Below are 10597 nucleotides of genomic sequence, written 5' to 3' on the forward strand. Positions count from 1 at the left end.
GCTAAAATGATAACAAATCTAAGCTGGTTTAACAAATACATAAGATCATAGCCCAATATAATAAGTTCACATTCTTACATATATTTTTAATATGAAAAAGTAAATTAACAAAAAATAATAATTGAAATCTATGTAAAATATAAGCAAAACGTAAGTAAGGTATTTTGATGTACACAAAAAAAAACTAAAATAATAGTAAGATGTTAGTTTATGTTATTTCTTCGAAATAGAATAGCGATTAGTTGACAGATGTCATGATTCTATTAATGACTAAATTTTTTTATGATAGGTTTAGAATTTTTATATTTTGTTTATTTATAAATATTTTAGTCAATTTAGAATTGACATCTATCAACATTTTATCGATACAATTGACATGTGTCACGATCTTGTTTATGAATAACTTTTTTAACCAAAATTTATATAATAAGATATTCTTTTTTTTTTCAAAATGATTTTCTAACTGTTTTTTATTCTAAAATAGATGATTTTGTCACTAATCTATGCAAAATTAATAATATTTTATAGATTTTAACAATTTATATTTTGTAGATTTTTTTTATTGGTTGAATTGTGTGAAGTAAATAGTAAATAATGTTTTTGATTAGAAATAAACAAAAATTAAATGATTTATTATTTTGTGTGTACAAATCTAGAAAATTATCTAAAAACGAAGGAAGTATAATACTTTTCAAGATATTATGTTTTAATGTTTAGAGATTTGAGAGAAAAAATTTATATTCTATATTCTATGATCCAAATGATGAATGAAAATTCTTATTTCTCTTGTATATATAAATGCTTGGTCAGAGGTAAACCAAACTTTCTTGTCATCTTCTTGGCTTTTCAAGGGAAACAACAAACATAAAATTTATGTCTGATGCCTCCGATGAAAGTGCGGCGAAAATAAATAAAATTTTAGGAGTAAATGATTCGTTCACACGAGCATTATTGCTTGTATGGGCAATCATACACTACAAGAAAACATGGATTTACCGACTGCAAAAACAGTCACTATACAGTCGCTAACTACTTAGTCACGACTGATTGGCGACTGACATACGTAGTCGCTAAACAGTGCTTCGCTAAAAAAATCAGTCGCTAAAAAGTCGCTATGGAGCTACTAATTGGCTACTGATAATTGGGGTCGTTCTTCCCTCGCCAAACAGTCGCTAAAGTTGCGACTGAATTGCAACGCTTTAGCGACTGATATGGTTACTCATTTGCGATTGTTTAGGTACTGTTTTGTTTACGTTTTGGTGATTGTTTTGCGACTGTTTAATTATCCTGTTTTTAAAAAAAATTTGGTAAAAATGCATTATTTCATTTTGTAATACCAAAACTGATTAAGAAAACATGTACTAAAACATAACAAAAATGAAATTAAACAAATACATAAGTACCATGTTTTTACAAAAGTTGCAAAAGTTCCAAAAAACATCCAAATATCCAAGAGTGTTGCAAATATTACATGAGGGAACCTAACTTTGAAAATCAGCAGGGTTTAGGTCATTGGTTTGAGACTCAAGGAAGGCGACATAGTTTGGGTTAGTCTTGAGGAAGCTCACCAAACGTGAGATCTCTGCTTGTTGCTCAGATGCAACCCGCAAAGCCTCAGCTGCAACCCGTGAAGCCTCTGCGTCACGCTCTGCTTGTTCCTCTATCTTGCGATTAGCGTCTTCAAGCTGTTGTTGCAATTTTAAAACGTTAGAAAATATAAAAGGATCAAAAATTAAAATCAAACCCCACTAAACCAAATAACTCATACAATGAAGTCCTAAATTAATGATTAAGAAGGTAACGAGCAGAACTAATAACGACGTCAATATCAAAGGTCCCAATTAAACCAAATAGTGGCAGGTCGACATTAATATTTTAAACACACACAAACGTAACTGCAACAAACGTACACTCTATAAAGGACGAAAGAAAAAATAGTAGCAAAATATACTCTCCAACTTCCGAAAAATGCAACGAAAAACACCCTACTCGCTTGACGAACTACCAAATGACGTGCTCGGAAATATCATCTCAAGAGCTGTTTGGATTTCACGAAAAACAGTCAAGCATATTATGCTAGCATCACCAGACCTTGCAAAGGCAGCCCAAGATCATCGAGTTTACTAGAATATCAACCTAAGACCACTAGCAACAATAAGCAAGTACCAAGATCTAATGGAAAAATTCATTGCAAGTGGAAATGTGGAGGCACACTACATCAAAAGAATCCAGGAGTATTTTCATAACAACAACACAGAAGAAGGGTTGGAACACTTGAAAAAGTCAGCAGAAGATAATTATGCAAACGGTATTTACCTTTACAGGATTGTGAAGTTGTGCAGGGATGACATTGAGGAAGGCCAATTGTGGCTGGATAAACTAGGCTGGAAAGAAAACAAAGCAAAGGGTGATCAAAACAGGGTAATCAAGAAAAATAAAACAGGATGAAGGTAACAAAACTAAAACAATGTAAACCTAATTTGGCACCTGTTAACAGATCTATCACCAAACTAAAAAAAAGGTAAGAGATGCAGATACTAACAAACCACAAAAGAGAAGCTAAAAAAAGATTAGTAAATGAAATCGAGCCAAAGACAAGGCTCTCAAAAAGTAGCAAAAAACAGTAGAACCAATAGTATTTCAGAATCAATACATACGCAAACAGAAATCCACAAAAAACGAGAAATTTCAAAAAGAGCAAATCAGAGTAAATCCAGCCAAATACTGAGATGGTTCTGTTGAAACTAAAATTATAACAACCTTCTTAAAAGATTCGATTACTTAATTAGAGAATGAAATGTACATGGGAGAACCAATTAACACAGACGGTCAACGAACTAACCAGGAGAGCACCAATTTCCACTACCGATTTTCGAAGGTAAGACAAAACCTTCCCAAAGGCGCCAAAAAAATTAAAGTTTTATGTATCGACACAATGAATGCTTCAAAACGAAGAATGCCCATCAAAATAAGATCTACAAGCCTACTACTATCCTTTAATTTGAAATATTGATACACACCATTCCGTCCAACAACCGATATACGGTAAAGAAGAAAAAACACAACTACAAGACACAGACTATTTCCCAAAAGGACAAATACATCCTCAAATCAATAAAACCCAATCTAGACCCAAAACACCACTACCTTTAAAGGCCTAAACGGATATTTGAGCCCAATCAATGTACGTAAGGAGAAATATATATATATATATATATAAACACCTGAATGTAAGTAAATTAAAAACCTTGTAAAAAATTACTAAACTTACAAACTTTGTAACACAATCACAAAAAAACAAACGGATAATAGGAAAAAAAAACAATGCAAAAAAAACTATTACATCCAGAAATCAACTTATACATCATAATCTACAAATATGCAATTTAAATAACTGAAAACAACACCAAATTTTAAAATAAACACAACTAATATAAAATAATAATGGAAAACTACACAGTAGATTATACTTAATGCAACAAAAAAGCAAGCAAAAAATCCAAAATGACCATTTCAAAAAAAAAAAAACACCAAAAAATAGCAACCAAGATATAAAGAGAAAATAACAAAACACTTTATAAATATCCACCAAAAAACACATATCACACTCTAATCAAACTCCCTCACTAAGCACATGTCAAATACTAGACAATAACAAAATAACAAATAATAATACATTAATCACAACTAACAACAACTTTAAATACACAATGTTAACTTCTCATCTTCTCATCATAATTATTTAGAAAACATTTAAAAAACACAGAAGATGATCTCAAATTTTGAAAAGAAAAAAGCACACTAAATTATACTTACTGCAAAACCTATTTTTTTTTAAAAAAATATCTAACAAACAACATAAGCACCCAAATCAAATACAAAAACAGGCATAAAGATGAATTTACATAACCAAAAAATAATATACACAACAAAACCTCCAAATACACCTTCATCTAACTCCCGCGCTATCGCGGGTCAATTGCTAGTATTTTTATAAAATTTATTTTTCTATAAAATGTATATTTATAACATATTACAATATTGATATTAGTAATAGAATATTGATTTCTGGAATCTGCTTGAAGATAGCACCAACATGGAATCTGCTTTATTTTCTTTGCTTGCTCTTGTTTTGTTGTTAAGATCTCTCCTTGTGACACATGTATGGATGTGTCTAACATTCCTGATACTAGCCTGCTTATTATCTAAATAGGAGTTGGGTTTCAACTTTGGTCTCTTATATGAACTTTCGGACATTGTTTTGTGGTCTGCTATTATTTGTGTCTGCTTTTTTTTTTTAATCTCATCATATCACCCTGATTCAAACTTCTTCATCGTTCTTCAAATTTGCCGTATCATCACCAATTTCAACTTTTGTGATCTGGAAGTTTCATTAGCTGTGTCAGTGAGCCCTAAAATTGTCATTTATGCTCAGAATCATTCTTACCAGAATCTCGTATGGATAAACAAGTTATAGACCATCTGAAAATAGTCTTAAGTTTTCGACGTTTAATTAGTTTGTTATGATATTGTTTATTGTTACTAGAATATCACCTTATGCTAAGTTTATCTGATTATGTCTTTCATTCTTTATCAGTTCATTTAATTTGTTATACTTTATTTCATAGGTTGGTATTGTTGCATATGATCACGGCAGATTCAGATGCAGAATTAAGCTAGATAGAAAAAGTTTATTTCAAGCACTTTTTGGCTAATTGCAAGACCTATGATATGTTTGTGTTTGTGTATGCATTGACACTGTTGCATCCAAATTGCTGGACTTTTCTAACATGCAGAATGAGTAGTTGTAGCTAAACATTGCACTTAAAGGGTCTACCTGCAAGTTGTTTAAATGATGTGCTCGTGTTTGTTATCGGATTGCATGGTTCTGAAAAAGACACCGTGTTTATAAATTATGCTCGTTACCACCGACTAATGGGCTTCAACCCAGCTTTAGTCTCTGCTGACACTTACACGCCCGGTGCCTTGGATCGACTAAAGAACTTGGCTGCGAATGCTAGATTCCCGGTTTTCGGAAGGTACAAAACTAAGTCATGGTCATCCGTTTTTTTCTTCTTGTTCCCGTATAAATTGTTTGCTTCTGCGGTTTAATGTTTTAGGAAACGGGTCATATTAGTACAAATATCTTCTTTTAGTTCGGTTTGAAAACTTTTTGGTCCTATTTTGGTTCATTTTAACAGAAATCCATTCAAATTTAGTTGGTTGGTAACAACATTGTATATTTAGTCGTCCATTAAAATGTATATATCAAAAGTCCTCTTTCTAATGAATTTTGATAAACGAAGTTCGGTTGCACAGCGGTTTTGGTTTAATGAGTGTTTCTCTGCAGGTTGGCTTGGTTTTGCTTCAGTTCATTTTTTATGTCTACCCTTGTTACAAATACTAGATATATTTAACTTTCTATCTAAACAATTTCTAAAATGCAGTAAATTCTAAAATGCAGTAAAATACTTTCTGAAATCTCAATTGTTGTGTATTTTTGTTGTTAATCCATGTGTCAATGCCTCTTTGTACTATAGTGAAAATTCTGAGAAGAAGACATAGAAAACTCCATGGTTAAGATGAAGAAGAAGGTGAACAAGAAAAAAGACAATGGTAACTTTCAGGGCCAAGCGTACGCCTAGTAAAGGAAAGATATTTCACGGATGAATATGAATTAGGAAATTTATTTTACAAGGCAAAAGAGAATACAGAAACATATGAGAACTTTGATGTATAATGGAACTCGTTTTTTCTAGAAAACTTGTCTATACTTCTAGAACTATTAGGTACAACTAAGACTATTTATGTACTACTAGAACACTTAGGTACAACTGAAACATTTCTAAAACTTGGTGAATTTAACAAAAATAAAGTAATAATAAATTAAAATTGATATTAAAATGGATTTAAACATGAATCACATGTTTAAATAAAAAGATAGAAAATACATTATTTAACACATGTGCCGCCAAAAAAGTAATAAAATATCCTCAAATTTTGTAAGTAATTGTACTTCAAGATTGTAGTTGTACTCGTTTATACATAGTTGTACTTTGATAGTATAAACTTATAAGTAGTTGTTTTTAAGATTATAAATCTTTTTTGTAGTTGTACTAATTACATTAAGTACCTAAAATACACTTCCTATACTTTCGTATAAAAATATTTGTTAAAATACGTTGTTTTTTCTGTTTCACATACTAATGAGGTTAATATTTACAAAGTAATCATAAAAGTGTAATGTAACTGAAGTAAAAATGAGACCTGGTGTGGCTAATGTTTTTAAATAATTTTCTATTTCATTCAGAATAATATGGTTTTAGTAGGTAGTAATATAAAAATAAATACTCTATAACATTGTTTTGTTATGAGTTTTATTTTATTTTACTAGTAAACTAAGTTGTACCAATTATATTCAGTTGTACCGCAAAAAAAAACACAAACAAAACTATAACTAAAAATGATTTGTTCGACAATTTTAGTGAGTTCCACATACAAAACATAGTATTCACTAAACGAGTGTGAGGAACAATAAGTAACACATAATATAGTCTTCTTTAAACGAGCATGACAAATATTTTTTTTTTTAAATCTATTGTATTTCATCTCAATTCTTTAAACAATATCTCCTGCAATCAAAATATTTGAATATGTGACAACTAGAATTCATTATCCTCTGAAAATGAATAAAAACTAACATTAAAATAGTTGTCACCTTGTATCAATATTCAATAATACTAGTTGTATCAGTAGTACCAGTTGTACCTAAATCGAAATTGGAGCAAAATTGACTTTTATCTAGCTACAGTTCGGTACAATTTAACCACTGAATTATGTAAATTCTAAACGTAACTCGACCCTAATCGACTGAAACACAAATGAGAATTAATTAGATGAACATAACATGATTAATTTTAAAATCTACAATCTCCAAATTGAGTACAAATTAAACAACAATATGTGTGCATGCATCATAAATGATTTTCAAACAGGTTAAATCTTACTAAACAGTTAATAAGCCAAAAAAGTTTACCTAAATTGAGCATTGGTGGAGCTTTAATGGTGGAGATGTTGTGTTGTACGGACGAGTTCGTGATGGAGAAAAAGAGGTGTATCATGATTGATTTATTTTTTTAAGTTTTTCTGAATAATTTTTATTCATATAAATAAATAAATATTAAAGGAAAGAGCAAAATTGAGAATTAAAATTATTGTGAAAGTATAGAGGTATGTAGAATTAATGGGAATAGTGTAGAGAAGAAATTCAGACAGACGGGCAGAAGAGAATTAAATCATTTTCTAATATGACCTTCTCAGTTTTTACCTTATTTTTCTTCTAATTTTATAACAAAAACGGGTTCAATGGATCTGCTGCGTCGGATCATGCACGGCCTCATGGATCTTTTTTAGGCCCACAGTTTCTCTATTTATGACTTAGTTTCCGGTTAACTCATGTTGGTTTTATTGGGTCTGAGTTGGATTACACTTTCCGATATGGTATTTTATGAACAAAATTTAGAAAGGATTACTAGTCTTAAAAAACGGGTTAATAATTAGCATAACCTCTATTTTTAACTTGCAATATATATATATTTTTTTCTTTTGTTAAGATACAATTTATTACGTAATTACCTTTACAAATTCTAGGGGGTTATTGGGAGGATAGTTTTAAAAGATTTTTAAGAGTTTATGGTTATTGGTTGGCAGATTCTTATATTCTTAATAAAATCTTCTGTTATTGGTATGATAATTTTGAAATTCATCTAAAATCTTCAGTTATTGGTGTGTGGATTTTGTAATTCTATTTAAAATCCTTTGTTATTATTGATTTTGCAATTCTATCAAACTCTATTGTTATTGCGAACATGATTTTCCACATATTTAGTCACTAACAACAACTTTCAACAATTTTCCACACTTGCATATACATGTAACCACGGTGCCACTGACGGCATGACTGGTTCAAAAGCAGCATTTGCGGTTGCGATTCCGGCTATTTAGCATTTTGAATAACTGGTTTCGTGTTTTAAAATGAGTGTGTTTGCAGACTAATGGTTGCAATAGCGGTTAAAGCATAATAAATGTAATATATAATTATATAAATGTTTTAAAACACCAAAAACTTTATTAAACTTGATTTATATATAAAAATCATTAAAAATACTAATATAATTATTCAAAAAAACAAATAAATTTCATATTGAAATACTCATTACTTTATGCATTTGGCTTTTCACTCACAATTTAATCAAGTAATGTGAAAAATGACAAAACATATACTTTAGATTATAGATCCTCTCTCCTAAATCTCAAATACTCAATAAGTTCCTCAAATTGAATTACAAGGCCAAGGTAAATTGATTATGAAAGAGTTGAGAAGAGTCATTGTAATTTGTTGTAATATTTTCACAAATAATCTTATTTTCTTAAACTTTTGATGAAATGTTATATTTATTTATATTTTTTTAAACTTATGTGTGATGTGCCAATAACTTTACATCATGTTTTCTGGGTTTTTGTTAAGTATAATTTTATTTTGTTGTAATTACTCTTTCTAATCTCCTTAATCGTATTTTTAATTCATTTCTTCCATATTTAATGGGTATAATGGTTAGGTTGAAGATATAAGAAAAAATTATTTTATTATATTTTTTTTTGTTTTTTGAAAAAAAAAATTCCAACCGCAATCGCCCGCAACAAGAAGAAGCTTTTGGAATTCAGTGGTTTCGAGCGGTTAGAAGCGATTAGATGATGGAGATGTTCACTTGTAGAAGATAACAATAAAAGAAGAAGGAATCAGCCATAATAATTAACTAGGTTTTAACCCGCGGTACATGGCAACACTATATTTTTAAAAGTAAAATAAAAATGTAATGTTTTAGTAGAGTAACTACATATAGGACTAATGTTTTGTAAATTTAAATTGTATATCCTTTATATCTATATATTATTTAGGTTTACCAGTTTAAATTGTTAATTCATAATATAACATGTGGTATACCGTAGTAATGTTTGTTTACTTTATATAATCGTAATTGAATAAACTCAATTAGATATGCCTAATATTTTAATGTCGATAGTGTTAACAAAATAATGAACTGATGATTTACTAACAGTTAATGATATAATTTTCAATTAATATTAATACCCAAACTCATCACGCTAGATATCTAAACACAAATTTTCTTCTTTGCTTAAGTACAATATGCACGTTTTTCAAAATCCAAATAACGAAAAATGTAAAAAAATATAGTTACATTAGTTTTATGTATTTTATGATGATTTAAAACAAGTAAACTAAATAAATCAAACAAAGATGATAGGAAGAACATAATTTTAATTAAAAAATATTATTTTATATTTCAAACAAAATCTTTAGACGTAAAGATTAATGTGGGATTTGCATATACATTTTTTTATTGTTAGCATTAAATATTGTAATGAATTAAGGAGATATTTTATGAAATATTTAGGAATTTTACAAAACAAATATTTAATTAGTCGTTAATTGATTGAGGAGATATTTTAGTAATTTTTTTTCAGCACAAAATGATTTTAAATTTCATTTTATAATTTATAAATTTAAACTTTAATGCCAAAGACATTCCTTGTAAATAATTATCAATTTCAGGATTTATTTGCTAAATGTCTCCAAAAATATCTCCTTAATTTGGAATTTGCACATACACTTTTTATTGTTAGCATTAAATATTATAATGATTTAAGATTGATGCTTCTATTAGTCGCCCATTCTATACTAATGCCAATCAGAAAGTTAAGTCGATGCATAGACGTAGGCTCCCGCTTCTTCTGAAACAACACATGGGCTTCATAAGGTGCTTAGGATGAATCAAAGGGATAGAACTACCTACTCATTATTCGGAGGTTAATCATAGAGGAGTGTTGGGCCCATTCTAACTAAGTTGGAGCGACTCTACGGAAGAATTCCTTTGAAGAAAGATCCAAGCACTCACGCCGAGTGGAGGGACAAAAAGGATGTAGAATATGCTCGGGAAGAGGGAGGAGCTATTTTAGGAAATATTTAGGAATTTACAAAAAAAATATTTAATTAGTCCTTAATTGATTAAGGAGATATTTTAGGAATTTTTGTTCAGCACAAAATCTTGATTTTAAATTTTGTTTTATAATTTATAAATTTAAAATTTAATGACAATGACATTCTTTGTAAATAAGTACCAACTTCAGGATTTATTTGATAAATGTCTCCAAAAATGTATATATAGATAGAAATATATATATATATATATAGGTAGGATAATGCCCACATTGATAATTGACATATGCCATCATCATTTGAACGTCGAATTTGAACAATGGTCAACATCTTAAATCGATATCTTGACACATGTTATAATTATGTTAACGACTAATTTTGTTTAACCCAATTTATCTTATTAGTTAATTTCCCAATATGACTAAGGATTTTTTTATACATGTCAAAATCTTGTCAAAATATTTACTAAATTAAAACCAAATTAAACATAAATATTTGATGTAAATAATAAATTTTATTTCGTTTTATAATGTAATGATTCAAAACCTATTTTTTAGGATAGTATTGTTAATATCATCT

Source organism: Camelina sativa, chromosome 3 (genome assembly GCF_030686135.1).
Source record: "Camelina sativa cultivar CO46 ecotype springtype chromosome 3, ASM3068613v1".
In the NCBI taxonomy this organism is placed as follows: domain Eukaryota; kingdom Viridiplantae; phylum Streptophyta; class Magnoliopsida; order Brassicales; family Brassicaceae; genus Camelina; species Camelina sativa.